At 37.2% G+C, this 15,836-nt stretch overlaps 1 long non-coding RNA gene across 1 annotated transcript in view; it reads right to left on the bottom strand.

Annotated features, from left to right (window-relative positions):
- LOC106498173 (uncharacterized) overlaps positions 1-15,836 on the bottom strand; it is a 133,490-nt gene that overhangs the window by 98,004 nt on the left and 19,650 nt on the right. The window contains exon 2 of the long non-coding RNA XR_010884162.1: positions 12,447-12,548. This is a non-coding gene — a long non-coding RNA (uncharacterized lncRNA). The remainder of the gene's footprint in view (positions 1-12,446; positions 12,549-15,836) is intronic.

Here is a 15,836-nt window from a genome sequence, read left to right on the forward strand (position 1 = left end):
TTCTTTATTTCATAATCTGAGAATGTGCTATTCAGTATCAATTGCAAAGCTTAGTAAACTAAAGTACTGGATGAAAAATTTTGACAGTTTACTTGAGAAGAAGTAATATTAAAAAATAATAATCTGAACATTAAGAGAGATTAAGTCAAGTTCCATTTCATAATTACTCATTTCTTTGAGCATGTGTTGACATTTTTCAGTATACGGCCGTTTTTTCTAAAGCACAACCTCAAATTAAATTTCACGTAAGAGCCTTAGGTAAACTGCTAGCACTCATGGCTTAGCCTTATCTCTAGGAGATACAGGACTTCAAGATTTCTTGATAATCACCACCTTAAGAGAGGGACACAAAAAGATACAAAACTGCAGCCTTCTTTCAATCTTACTTTCCAAATCAGCATACTCAGTGGCTAAAAGAAACTCTACTGGAGAGCCTGGCCGCATAAAAAAATAAAAGTTAAGGACAAACAGCAAAGAACAAGGATGCACATCCAATATTATTACTATAGCACTGTTGCACCCCTTGGTTTTTCCACATACAGTCCCTACACATGCACCAGGTTTCCTTAACAGTATTTTATACACATGACTTTTAATCTGTTCTACACTTTTCTTTAAGCAGGCAACACATGCACTTTCTAAACACCCCACAAGTCTAACATACCACTCATTTCAGAAACATCCGCTAACTTACCTTCACATTTGCTTCTAGTCTTGGTCTTGTCCTCAAACCATTTATAGTAACAATCTGATAATTCACTAACCAACAGCCAATCTTCTTATTTTGTACATAGGCATGACAGCATGAAATGCAATGGCATTGACAAAGTTTACAAGAAAGTAGGGCAATATAAACAAATACAGGACATTCCTTTCATAAGGAAGTCAAAGAACAAACAACACCATTACACAATGCATTTTATAAAAAGCAACATTTACTGTTTAGTGAGTACATAATAGTCATCTTTTACAGGGGTATATCAAGCAAAACAAAATGCCAAACAGGAATATAAAAAAAAAAGTATGCAGAAAAACCTTGCTGCCTTCCAAAGGAGATTAAGATTTTCATACAACTCTAACATGACTTTAATTTGAAGATGCTCACTGAAAAATACACCATCAGCATGAAATTCTAGATTTCGTTGTTGCTGATACACTGTGACTGTCACTAGTTCAAGATGAAAAACAAGCTTTTACTTTAGTTACACAAGCCCCATCAGTCACCGTTTTCTTGTCTATGAATCTTGTTTTCTTGTCTATGAATTTTTTTAAATTAAAAAATACACCACCTATCGCAGTTCTCTCCTTTCTGGAAATAATGATCAGACACAGAAAGAAAGTTGATGCAATGAAACTGCAGAAAATAGTTCAGATTATTTTTATAAGGGAGAGAAAGGAAGAAAGAAAAGAGTTACTTGGAGCTGGAAAGAGGCTTTTCTAGAAAACATTTCAGAAGACAGTTATATGAAAATTAAACCTAATTAGTTCTTCTAGATTATGTTAATGTATTAGGACCATGTTCAAAAGCTAAGTCCTGTACCACTATAAACAGTAAAATAAGGAGATTTCACAATTGCATTAGGCCCATCCAAAACTACATCTGCTGCCAAAAGGTGCTGTGCTGCCTCCTCGCAGCCACACTCTCAACCCTCCCTCGCACGTGGCAAGCTGGACACTTTGCCACTTGCCTGAAAGTCAAAAAACAAAAAAAGGCAAAAAACGAAAGTTTCCGCAGATCCACGAGCTGATCTGATTCATTGTGTAGACATACAACTTTCAACACTGTTAACAAAGAAGATAAACACAATGCTTCAGCCCGGGGGGGGGGGGGGGTGACGACCCACGCCCCCCCCCCCCCACCATTTATTTAAGAGCAGTGCAATTTTAAGTTGCCTCCATCGTGAAGCCTCACCTTATGAGAGGGATCCTGTTTCACCTTTGGTGAAACCTGAGTTCAGCTACGCAGGGCAACCTCTCAACTGTGAACACCGTAGGAGGTGTCTTTTGAATATGGATTACGCACATTTAGAGAAGGTTTAGAGTCAATCAGTTCTGCAACCTACTGCAAAAGGTAAAAGTCTCAATTTCAATACAGGTTGTAAATTTAGCTTTTAGGAGCTGCATTCATTTTTGCTCTTCTCGTACCACAATCTAAACACAAGTAACACTTTGCTGAGCCTCAGAAGAAGAAAAAATAAAAAGTTTTAGGATTCTTTGCCAAATCCTAGCTAAATTACTTTTTTGCTCATGGTTTCAGAATAATGTATTTTAATATATATTTTAATTTCCATAGTGGAAATACATATTTAGTATGAAATGAGACACATAATAAAAATATTTTTTCTCTGATACCACAAAGCCCATTGCATTTGTGAAATAACTAAAGTGATCCACTTTTCATCCAATTTTTTTTGCCCTCACAAGCAGTAAGCACCTTATACAACTACCACAAAACTTTGCAGCAAGGAACACAATGATTTCAATATTATTCCTTCTTCGGCCAGCAAACCAAACACTGAATTAGTAAGCATCTGATAACTCTGTAAAATGCTACTGAAAGAAAAAATAGTGGCCAAAGAATTTAATATAAGCTCATGAGATAATATTCACTTTCAGATGTTCCTGCTTACTCAGCACATTACTGAAAGGTTTAAATTCCTTTCATCCCTTAAACACCCCCCCACACACAAATTTCAAAGTGTTTTTTAGAAAGTTTACAGACTAAATGTGAAGAAACATCAAGCAGTCTCTGCTGCTTTTTATGATGTTTCAATATTTCTATACTGAAAATTATTTTTTTTTCTTTTTTAAATAACAGACTCGATATTGTTGGTTTTTTTCCTTCCACTTTTTGTGGCTTAATCCTGGGCATCAAAAAATTTCATCTAAAGGAGAGCATTCATGCTGCCAATCCACATACCTTTTTTGGCAGGCTACAAACAAATCAGAGCTCCACACAAGGCTGGCCTCTGTGCTACACAGTGACTGATGCCAGTAAAATACTAGCCCAAAGTGAAGCCTAATATACAAAATGTATGCAAGCATCAGAACCCATACTCTGAAATTTCATTTCACTTAATAAGCAACTCAGGTCTTCAGATGTCTTGTAACTCTTCTTCCTCCAGACTTTCTATCATCCTGCACTTCAATTAGTAGAGACTGGAGAAAATACAATTCCTCATGTGTTTCTAATGTCAAAAGATGGATAAAAAGCTTTGAAAACAGTAACTACTTAAAAGACATGGGAGACATATCTTGCATTGGAATCTTCAGTCTATTTTTGCTCATTGCTCCCTATAAGTGGTTTGTTTTGTTTTTTTAAACGGAGCAAAAATAAAGATTGGTTCATAAAAAAAGAAAGAACAACACTGGAAGACTGCACGTTAATAATTTTAAGCATCTCCCTTATAAACGCATAGGATATGATAAAAGCTTTTCAGCTCAGCTTATCTACGGCAGAGTAATGTACTGTTACTACCTCTAATAGGACCACTGGCAGGGTATAGTAACATTAAATGAAACAATACATAAGACACATCCTATTCTATTACTCAATTCCTCATAAGCCAATTCCCTGAAAACCAGCACCTCCATACAGCTGCAAATTTAACTCAGCTTCAAGCTATTAGATGGATCTTGCTTCTCAGATTTCTATTATTAGATATTATTTTCAGGAACTTAGGGACTTGTTTGGTGTGTAGGCTCATTAACCAGGTACAACAGTAAATATATATTTTTTTATATATATTTTATTTATATATATATATGAGAGTAAATATGAGTGACAATAACCTTCATATGTATAGCATGCCACAACTCTTCCAGAGCATGAAGACTGCCAGCACTCTGAAATATATGTATACACATATAAAATATACAATCATGTAGTAATAAAAGTAATGTAGAAACTGCTTTTGATAGAATCACATTTAGCAAATGAACTACAAGTTCTCATGACACTTTGTATTACTTGTTCCTATTGTCATTTTTATGAAACTGGGAGAAACAAAGCAAACCGAACTTAAGGTAACTGAACTTAATTTCACCATTTTAAATGCACTTTTTTTTTTTTTAAATACACCTATATGCTACATGAATCTGAACTGTTCAATTCTAGTTATAAGGCCTCAGAAAAGGATACAGACTTTCTGCCCATGCTCTATATTGCAAGGTAAATAAATTTGCCCTTCACTCCCTAATACAGGAACATAACCACTCGTCATATTTCCCCACACAGACAGGGAAAGAAGCAATTATAAGCTAGGGCAGTGATTAAAAATTCCAAACAAACTTCATTGTCACCACAGTTGTAAGCCACATTAAAATATACACCACTAGGGAGAAAGCCCATTATATATGGAGTTCAGCAACAGAACCAGTTTAGGAGATCCCCTTCTCAAGTCCCAAAATAACATGCATCTATGCCATTCATTCCCAGCACACCTCCTCCCAAACAGTTTGTAAGGCTATGCGGTGAATAAATCAGTCAATTGATCCAACTTAAAAATAGCTCCTGTTTAATAATGGTCTCATATTATCATCCCCTTCATGGGGAAAGAAACATGCAACATTCAGCTTTGATTTTCCAAATCCTCATGGAAGAAACTTAGCTTCAAATTAGTCCCCAAATGCTGAACACGTATTCTGCTAGTAAACATGCAAGAATTTTCCTTTCTAACAAAAATACAATCTTCTGCTTGTTATCCATGTAGGACCATCATCAAGAACACAAAAAACTTTGTTGTGCAAATACACACATCTATGTGTAATTATGCTTTGCCAACAAGTAGACTTAAAAGGTCATAACAACCTAATTTCAGCACTCTATCAGTAAACAGAAATATCTAAATTCTATGTACTATTTTGTAAGCATCATCTCCAAGCATCATCTCCAAGGTTTTTTTTGTTTTGTTTTGTTTTTAATGATTCATAGGCAGACACGTTTAACAGTACAATAGAAGGAAGTTGCTCTGAGGTAGACCACTGGAAGGAAGTTGCTCAGAGGCAGTCCACTAGCCTGCAAAATGGAAGAACAGAACCTAGCAAGACATACAAATGACCATGAAAAATCTTGTACAAGTAAGTTGCACAAGAGATGGGCTAGAAAACACTTCTTGCTCATTCCTACAGTTTTGTGAGACCACTGTTATGCAAAGGTGCTATCAGAGACCTTCCAACACCATTTCACTAGCTATGCTGTTAATTTTTTTTTTTTGGGGGGGGGGGGGGGAAATCAGTTTTCTGATGATGGGTTCTATTAAAACATGATCACGTCAACATGATTTCTATTATGGAGTACAGATAACCAAAAGAATCTTTGCCAATATAGCACTATTCTACATTAATTGTTTGTGGTAAGTTTTGTTTTTAAATTCATCTGATAAAGAAATCTTTCCAGAAATTGCAAGTTATCTGAAAATACAATGCTGCGGGTCAAAAAATCCCCTGTTCTGCACTAGGCTACCCACACAGGCCTAACTCCAGTGTGTAATTTCTGAAGCTTTGTGTTGACCTAAAGCAGCTGTCTCAATAAGCAATTGCAGACACGTAATCCTGAGGTATCATTTTGCCTCTCAGCAACTTCCAGGTTAAACCTAGTTAATTCAGACGATTTTCAGTTCCTTATGGTCAAGCTTGCAGTTTCACTCTCCCTCCCTCTATTCAAAAGTTGTCATGGCCAACAATTAGCACCAGCAGAGAAAGTTCTATCATGGAGTAGTAAAGGGCAATCAGTAATAAAAATATAAAGTAGGTAAACTGAAGGCATTCAGGTTTACAGAAGAACCGCATTTCAAGTTGGACCGTTTCCGATCTTCAAGCTTCAAAAGGAATCACATGTGGTCAACTCTCAACAGTTCAATGAGCAGGTACATTTTTCTGTAAACTGTCATTTTGTGTTCTAACATTTAAGGGGTCAAAAGTTTGATTCCTAAAAGCAGCAAAGGACTTCAAAAATAAAAAAGGTTTGCATGCTGACTATCTGCAACAACTATTATGAGGGAGTAAGAATTTCTTTCAAGGTAATAGATCTGTTAATAAAAACAAAAAAACAACCCCCCCCCCCACACACACACTGCAGGAACCTACAGGAAAAAGAGGACATGTAATATTACATTACAAGGATCCTCTCATTGTATTACTAAACAATAATTGTGTTTGGGAACACATCTTGACAGAACGCTACTTGTGTATTTTCTCCATCAGTTACTCTCTCCTAAAAGCACCTAGAAATAAAAGACAAGATGCTTTGGTAGAAAGCACTGTAGCCATCGACCACAAAAACATCATCTTTGGATACAAGTAATGAGTGTCTTTGCGGTTCCCAAGATTTTATGCCCAATAAGAGGTCAGAAAAGAGTATTTCCTCTTTGCTGACCCCAACATGAAGCTTTGAATGATTTACCTGGTTTATCTTGTAGTCATGGGTTTGTTTTTTTTTTCGACAATACAAAAGAAAAAACAAACTTTTATCTCAGAAGTAAATATCACAGAATTTCACCTGTATTTGCAATTAATTTTCAAAATCAAAATTAGTTGATACAGAATATTATCATGAAACATTAATTATATTAGAATTATCACGTGAATTTTCAGAATACCATTCTAGAATTAAGCCACAGCATTTGAGACACTATCAGAAATCACTCATTCATGTACTGTTTCGCAAGCATTGTATTTGGCAATCTGAAATCCCAGAGCCCAGTCAAAGATTTTCCAAAATGTAATCCAGAAGTCTCAGAAAAATATTTCTAAAGGGGAAAACAAACTAGAATTATTCCGAGCATCCTTCCCTTCCTAAAGCATAACATGGTGCCTATCAGCTATTCTTGAAAACTACTGCAAATGAAGGTTTGACATTAGTATTCCGGCTTTCAAGACAGGCCTACTGGGCAGAGTTGTGCAATGCAGAGATGTGGCCATCAGCCGTGCCTAACATACCTCTTTGCACTTGCAGAAGGTCGATGCACCCGGCAGGTGAAGAGGCACAAGACAGGTCAGGGAGGCTCCCACCTCTGGTCACAGCAGGGACACTTCCCCATCGCCTCACCCCCAGCAAAAGGCAGCTTGAAGAGGGCACTTCTGCAGCCTCCTGGCTCACAGAGGGCTGCCTCTGCTGTATTTTATTCAACAATTTAAAGTGTTCAAACAAAAGAACCTGTTAGGTAAAGCTGAGATTTATACTGCTTGTTTCTTTCAAATACTTCATTAAATCAGATTCTTATGACACAGTAACCATGAGGAACTGTTTCCAATACATTGAAAATGCACCTCCATAGGTGTAGCAAGCACAAGTCAGGGTGTGGTTGCCTCGCAACTGGCAGAGAACGTGTGTCTTTCAAATATTTCCAGTTCTACTGTGCAACCGCTTGGCTTAAGGCAGCACAATACAACAGGTTAAAACGCATTCAGAGTTATCTCATGCCATTGCCACAACTACAAGGTGTGCCTCTTGGCTCTACTAGAGATACTCATTATTCATCTTACTTTACTTGCCTGCTCAAAAATGAGCATCGTCACTTCTTTACAATACAGTAAAACATTCACATTTTCATAAAGGGAAGTCCAAACATTTAGGATTCACTGAAGGGGACAATGGGCACGCACCAACCATTCAATGTAATACATCTGGAACGCTCAATAACATACATGGAACTTCAGGAGAAACTTTCAGCGAGATCCCAAAGGGTCTTAAAGAAACCAAGTTATCATAGGATGAGAGAGAAAAATCATTTGGGGAATTATAACCTAATCAACAAATATGAAATGGGAGATAAAAAGAAGCAATAAGCTTTCATAAATGCTAAGCATGGGAGAGGAAAAGGATAGAAGAGGATGGTGCACTGATAATCTTTCTCAAGGATCTATGCTTGGACCTATACTGGCAAACGTATGTATCATTGCTCTGTAAAACGAGAAAAACAGACAGATACATAAACTTTTGTAAAATTTGCAAAGGTACAAAATCTCTCAGATTATTCAGATTCAGAATTACTCTGAATAATCTAGCCTGAAACTCGCTGTGGATAGCTACAGAAAGTCTTCAATGATAGACTGACTGTGAAATAAAATGTCATATAAAAAAAAAAGAAAAATTCAGTACCAGTAAACGCAGTGAAACATAATGGGGAGAAAAAAATAACATGATAAATAACAACAAATATGAAGCCTGTTATTATGTAGGTTAACCCCTTAGAAAACACTTTGAAGTCACCATGGATAATTCTCTGAAAATACGAATTCCACATAATCAAAAGGCAAATGAAAAGAATTGGGATATTTTAGAAAGGAAAACGAAGTAGAAATCATCATTATATCACAATCTACCGTGATGTATACTTCTTGATTACTGTTTGTCACTCTATTCATTTTACTCAAAAAGATAGAGGGAAAAATGAGAAGTGATCAGAGATATGGTATGGCTTCCATACAAAGAATTACTGGAAACTCATAGCCTTGGAGGGATAAGAAAGATCATTAAAAACACGAACGACATGAAGAATACAAGCAGGAAGATTATCCATGGTATTGCACAACACAAGGACTGGGAAAATCCCAGTAAAATGACTAGAGTTGAAAAATGAAATTTTAAGAGAACTCCCCCCATCCCCACCCTACAAAGCCTAACTAGTTGTGTGCCACAGAACAACATGGAGGCCAAAAATCATAGTCTGATCCAAGAACTGATGGGACAAATTCATGGAAGATCAGGTGCTTTTCAACACAACACCCCAAACACCAGAGTCTCCAACTCTGGCAGTCCTAAATCCAATAAAACATCATAAAATAACTTGTTTGTAATAGAGCATTTGTTACTCCCCCCCCTCCCCCCCCATCCCCCCAGGCGGCCACACATTCCTACTGCTGAAAGTGAGATGCAGGGCTAGATAGACCTAGCACCTGGCTCAGAATGGAAGATATTTTTGTTCACAAAGGGGAAAAAAGCAGCACGGATTCTCAACAGTGGAGAAAAAGGAGAACAGCTAGTCAGAGCTTTAACATCATTTAAGGCTACGGTTTAACAGCCTCCAAAACTGACACATGAGGAGGGGTTCAATTAAAATGCATCTAAATCAAACAACTCTGTTCATTAACTCACCCTTACAGATTATCAAAAAAATTGTTTTTCCTCTCTTGCTTTAAGCATATATATTATTCAGTGTTTGCTGAATGCTATCAGAACTTTCTCTTGTCTTTCTTCTAAGAAATCAAAGTTCTCTAGCCATCAAATGGGGGGGGGGGGGAGTCATAAGGATCAGACATGAATCATTTGAAACTACAGATTAGTGAACAAAGTTGAACATCCTTCATTAAGGGGACCCTACAAAATCTGGAACAACTTTTTGAGGTTCAATCCAGACATTCTTGTGTCAGCAGAAGGTTCACTTCATATTCACTTCATATTAGGTTGAAGTGTACACGCAGCACTTGTAAACTCCTTCCCCCCCCCCTTTTTTTTTTAAATAAGGCCCTAGAGAGTAACAAGAAATTTAATTATTTTTCATGCACTAAGTTTCCAACTGCTCACACATGCATTCAATCCTTATAATCATCTCATATGCATAAAGCACATAATTTAAGATTATGCAATTGCACTATGACTGCCCCAAAACACAATGTGCTGAAAGTGCCAGCGTGTTTACAGACCTAGCCTGCCAAACAATCATTTCATCAAAACCTCAGCTTAAACACTACTTGAGTTAAACTTGTTGGAACTAGACTGAAACAGAGATGTAAAGTATTGTGTTCATACCAAATTGCAAAATGGATGTCAAAAACCAAAAACACACCTGTTGGAATGCACTGACAGAAGCAATTTGCCATATATAGCACTGGCAGTGATATCCATGTAGTTGTAATACAGCTTTGAAAGAGAGGAGAAAACAGCAGAATTAAGTTTCATCACAGAAGAAAAAGAAAAAAAGCGGCAAACACACACACATAAGAAAATCTCACATCACAGATACTGTATGGGTTCACCTCCCCGCTCAGAATTTCACTCTGAAATGAGTGACGCATTTCAACAGACAAAAAGGAGAACCAAAGAATGTCGCCTATAGATTTCATTTTTAAATGCCGCTTAAAACTTAAGTAGATTATTCTCATCCAACAGCTTTTTATTGTGAAGAATCTGTCTCGCACCAATTTCCAGTGTCCCACATGACCCCTAGCAGCCTCAGCGAATACCTTTGCCTGAAGATGCAGTATAAAGAACATGGGTATAAAGAGCAACAGAATTACAGAAGAATTATCGTGGCCCTGAACTCTCTCAGAATACGAGAGCGCAGCTGCACTACACTAGGGAAAGCTGGTATTGTTACAACCTATGTTCTGCTTCTTTTATGGACAAAAAGTTGTATTCATTTTCAGACTTTTAGGTGAGTCCCTTTTCCCGTTTGATTTGTTGCTCTTTAAGATATTTTATTAGTTTTGCTGGCCTTTCAGAGAAGACAATATACACAGACCCAGAAACAGCTAAAGTTGGCACACTATTTTCAGGATGTGGTTTGATGAGCAATTCTTTCGGTGTAGGTTCTTGCCCGTCTGCTGCCTTTCAACTGTGCAAGTGAGTACAAGGGGAGGACAGCAGGGAGCCAGCAAACTGACTTGGCGGCCTGTGCTGCAGTGACATGCCTGGGAGGGAGGCCCAGGAGCAAGAACCAGCAGAGAGGGGAAAGCCAGTGTTCCTTAATCTGCCACCACCAGCGAAAAAGTCCAGTCATAATGCAGTTTTAGGTATAGATTTGACAAATAAGGCACCCTGCTCATCATTAAGTGTACTTATCCAAGTCGTAGGTCCCTTTCCCCGGCTCTCAACAAGCAGATTTGAGAGATACATCTCCCAATATCAAAAATGCAACAGGGAGCAAGTGAAATCCTGACCTTTAAAACCTGCATGTAAGCACATTTTGCAACCTTAGGTGCCTATGTGATGCTAGAGCTACAAGTCAAAACCAATTTTCTGTCTTGACCATGTGTTGTTCCTTTGGGCACGTAAAATTGGCTCACTACCATCCAGAAAGACGACCACTAGAAATTAATGAGGATATCTCTGGGTAGTTTAGGTTAGGTGACAATTACCTAAAAGGTTTGGAAAATTCAGAAAATACCCTTCTATCAAAACAGCACAGATCACAATTAAAGACAAATACAAGCATAAATCATTTTAGGGAAGCATGACCGAATTCAATACACTGAAGAGCCTTTCTCAGTACTCCCCAAAAGGCAGTACTAAAGAAAAAGGGGTTATTACCATTTTAATAGTCTTCTAAACAGCAAGCAACAAGAGCAAAGAGAGCCTCAACTATTGTTAGCTTAATTGTAACTCCACAGATGTATATATAGCCACCTTATTCTTCATTAGCTGTCTTTAAGAAACACAAAAGTCTACCTGCATACAGGCAATGTACTTTCCCCTGCTCCATCATCAAGTCAGGCATAGAAATTCTTCATGTTTAAAAAAAAAAAATTAAGACAAATCCATGTTAGCAGGTAAAACTATCATCTGTATTTAGAATCTTTGCATTGCAGCAATTACATTTTCTTTGGCAGAAACAGAAGAGCTATACAGTCTAAAGTCACTATAATGAGTCAATGTTGCCCTAGGATGATCATTTCTATCACATCAAGACCATTCTAAATTCCTAAAATTTATTTTAAGAGAAAAAAAATTATTCTACTTTTGAGTCCTTGAACTCAGAGCCACAAGAACAAAACAGTCAGAAACAGCTACAATGAATCACCTACAGCTATGACCACGGGAGCAAACAAAGTCATCTGAAATATCACACAAAATCCAGACATGGTTTAACTATATACACTGAGGAATAGGTCTTCAAAAGAAGCAGGAGGTTTTTGTTCTCAATCCCACTTCTGCTCAAGCTTCTTTACAGTGTGAGCTTTCCACAGCATGTCAAAAAATTATCAGACAAAATATTTTAATATCTCACAAGAAAAAAAATACCTTTTCAAACTCAAGTTAAATGCATTTCAGGATATTTTAAATCTGAGACAACTCCCTTAAGTTTTTGCTTTTTACAGTAATGACCATGACCTCCACATACTCAATCTAGTTTAAAAATTGCTCTGCTTCCAACTGGTTTCATAACCAATGTTGCACTGCACTTCATATTAGCAGATTTGAAAATAAAGAGATGCCAGAAAGTACATCTATTTTCCCCTCAACAAATTTAGTGTTCTGTGGCCATATACCTGTAGTGTAGGAAGCATTTCACATCTGCTACACTTATTTTCTAGATGTAAATATTGAGAACAATGTTATTTATTCCTGTGCTGGATCAGAGAAGGCCTGAATTCAGCTACTGTCTTTATGTTTTAGGATTTCCTTCATTCCTTCCACTTACCTCGCAGAATGTCACACATTTGGTACTTTAGTAGCCAAATATCCACAAAAGCAAAGTTCATGCAACTGAAGCGTGAATTCTCACCTGTTCCTCAATTCTTCCAGATAGTTGTAGGTTCATGAAAATCTTCATATTTCCATTCCTATCAGAGTTAATATCCAGCCAGGTCCAAAGAAAGTTTTTCACCTAAAATATATCAAAAGTGGGAGATTTGATTTTACAACAGTTTCAAAACAAAAATTCCTTTTTCTCCAAAATAAATACTCTAAACTTGTTCTCTTCCCCTTTTCTAAAAACCTTATCAAGGAATTTTTAGTCACAATTATAACATATAAGCAATTCACTGTGTATCACGGTGCAAACTGATTAACTGAATAAAGCTGCATGTCAAGTCTAAATACAGATGCAGCATATGCTTTAGTATTTCTTCAGCTATACAAAGAGAATTAATTAGTGCAATTCATTCAAAACACAAGAAGCCCTCTTGGCAGGATCCTTCTCTCGCTGAACAACCAGTTTGTACACTTGTCTGGTTAAGGTGTTACCCATTCTGATCCCCCAGGAAGAACAGTAAGTTAAACAAGCACAGAAGTAACATGGATCTGAACTATTCAGCTCTACCAAAGAAACAGCAGACCTCTCCAGATCCATATGTTTATTAACAGAAATAACCAATGGTCTTTTAGAAGACTAAAGTAATTATTAGAAGTAACCTACCACCTACAGAAGTGATTGAAAACAGCAGTTTAAAGCACAAAATATTCTACAAGTTGCCTCAAGCTGGAACAAGTTTGCTTTTCTCTGAATATTGCTTGGGAAAGAAAAAAAAAAAAATCACATTTTCTATCATTAAGATCTAAAAGCCTACTGACAACTTTTGATTATTCTAAACCAAAACAAAAACAAGCACTACAGGAAATAAAACTAAACCAAACTCAATATTTCTTACACTCTTTTACTAAAATCCAAGAGAGGTAGAGGAGAGACAAATATTCGACCAAAATACGACAAACAAGTCTCTAGAAAGAACCTACGCTGGTAGCAATGGAATCCAGGCACTTCCCTGACCTCCGGAAACCAATAAAATAACAATGATATTATTTACTCTGAAGTAAAGGAGTGCCAGTGGCAGGAATTATTTATTTTTAAACGTTTTCTTCTCAAAAAGCTTGCCAGATCATCTCACAGTCATGTGTCAGAAGCAGTATCCTGGCCTAACATTTCATATATTTTTCAGGATATTATTAACACAGAAAATTATGTATGAACCTATTAAGAATATGATCCTCCTATTCTTTCATATCATATCAGTTGAAAGTCAACTAAAACTAAGTTTCACAGAGTACTATAAGATCTACTTAAAGTCTGATGACTAAGTTTCCCTCCTGCTTTACACATGACCAGTACTAAGTTAATAAAATTCTTGGCATGAAACATTTATGCCCCAGCAAATGCACACAGCCAAGAAGCTTATTATGTGTAACTTAAAGTCATTATCACAAGACAGTACAAAAATTACCTGCAAACATTGTCAGCCTCAACTTAAAAATACGGAAATGTGATAACAGAAATACACATTCTAATATTAGTTTTTACTACTTTTCCTATATGTAGTGACTCTGTAAGGAATATGTCAATAGATAAGGTTTTTTTAATTTTCTTTCTTAACAGCAGCTCTCAACCAATGAAGACCTGGTACAGTGCTAGAATTCAACAGCAGCATGTTCCTCCTGCCCATGAATTTCTCTCCTCCTCCAGTGGTCACCAGCCAATGGCTCAGTTCATTAGTGCTTCATCTATTGTCCACTCGGGAATCACATATGCAGAGTGGGATTAAGCCTTTAGCAACAGTCTCCATGCTATTTACTAAGAATTATGGAGAAAAAAAAAAAACAACACAAAACACAGACTAATCACACTAGTGCTGTATCACATTCTCCCCCACCATGAAAATGCAAAGAACCAACTGTCAAAGGATGAAACTGATGAATCAAAGTTAACTGTAACACAGCTTCTTAAAAGCATCAGCTTAAAAAAACTTCAAAAATAATGCATCTCTCTAGATAAGTGTACAACAATGCTGATTACCTGTCTGCATAACCTTATATTGCATCTCCTAGCCAAAAAAAAACCCAATAGTGACAATAATAATCTCTTCTATTTATTAAGGTTTAAAAAAACCCTGAAGCCTGCAGCACAGATCACAAAGAAATTTTAGACTACATTCGGATGAAGTTACAAGCAACTAAAATAACAAATTGACTAAGTATTAAAAATTTAAATACAGGCATCTCTAACAGTTTCAGGGCTGCTGTACAGGGAAGGCACTGAGCTGCTGAGTCAGGGCTCAGGCGCTGCTCTCGGAGCCCCCCGTGCCACAGCCTGGAGCCCCCTGCTCTGCAGCGCCTCCCGCCAACGGGGCTGGGCACGCGGCCAGCGTGGGCACACAGCGGACCTGCTCCAAGCACGTGGCGGGGAAGCAGCGCTACCAGTCACACTGCTGCCAGACTAGAGGTGGTGTATTACAAGGAATTTCTCATTTTTCCTGTCAGGTTTCGGGGCGTGGGGTTTTTAGGCTTCTTTTTTTTTGGGGGGGGGGGGGGCGGGGGGTGGAAATTCAAAACAAAAACAAATTTGCTTTTGCTAGATTATTTCCTCAAGTTTACCAGCTGGAAAACAAAGGACTAACGAGAGCCAGGGCTGAATTCACTTTGGCTGCAGTTCCTTTAAAGCAGGTTTAATTTCTATAGTTAAACCTGTATTTCATATACAATGAAATGCAAATACAGCTAGCAAGATCTCCAGAATTAACCTTCTTAGCAAAAGCAAAAAAATCAGCCAACACAAACTCTGGTCAAGACACATACTAGATGTTCATCTAGCATAGGTCAGTCCTAGACAGAAGAAACCAAATGACAGAAAGCAGGTTTCAAATTATTTCCCCCCCCCCCACAGGAAAACTTCTCTCCCATCCTAAAGTTGGCTGAGTTGGCCATAAATATTTCTATCCATTCTGATACTTTGTCACTAAGAATATCCATTTTTTACAATAAAAATTTTTTAACAATGCACTTAGAAGTGAAAAAAATTAATTCAAGTTTATCACACTGCAATTTTCATCAGGTTCTTATCTGTCCTCCGAGCAATTCCACATGTAAAACGGTTCACAGGTAAAGAAAACTCAGGTCAGAAGTAATAAAAAAAAAAAATACATATATATATGTCCTTTCCTCCAATTTCCATCTTCCAATCCATCAATCCTCAAAATACGAATAACATTTGGTAATTCAAGATCTAGGACATCAGATCTTCACCCAGAAAAAAGAATGTCTTCACAGCTTCCCAGATAAAAGCCACACTTATTACATATAAATTAAAGCAGATGGAGATTCCCTACCCAAACATGCCACATTGCTTTCTCCTGAAATGTTCATGAATTTTATTTTTATATATATATATATATATATCAATCAA

This window comes from Apteryx mantelli, chromosome 4 (assembly GCF_036417845.1).
Source record: "Apteryx mantelli isolate bAptMan1 chromosome 4, bAptMan1.hap1, whole genome shotgun sequence".
NCBI lineage: Eukaryota > Metazoa > Chordata > Aves > Apterygiformes > Apterygidae > Apteryx > Apteryx mantelli.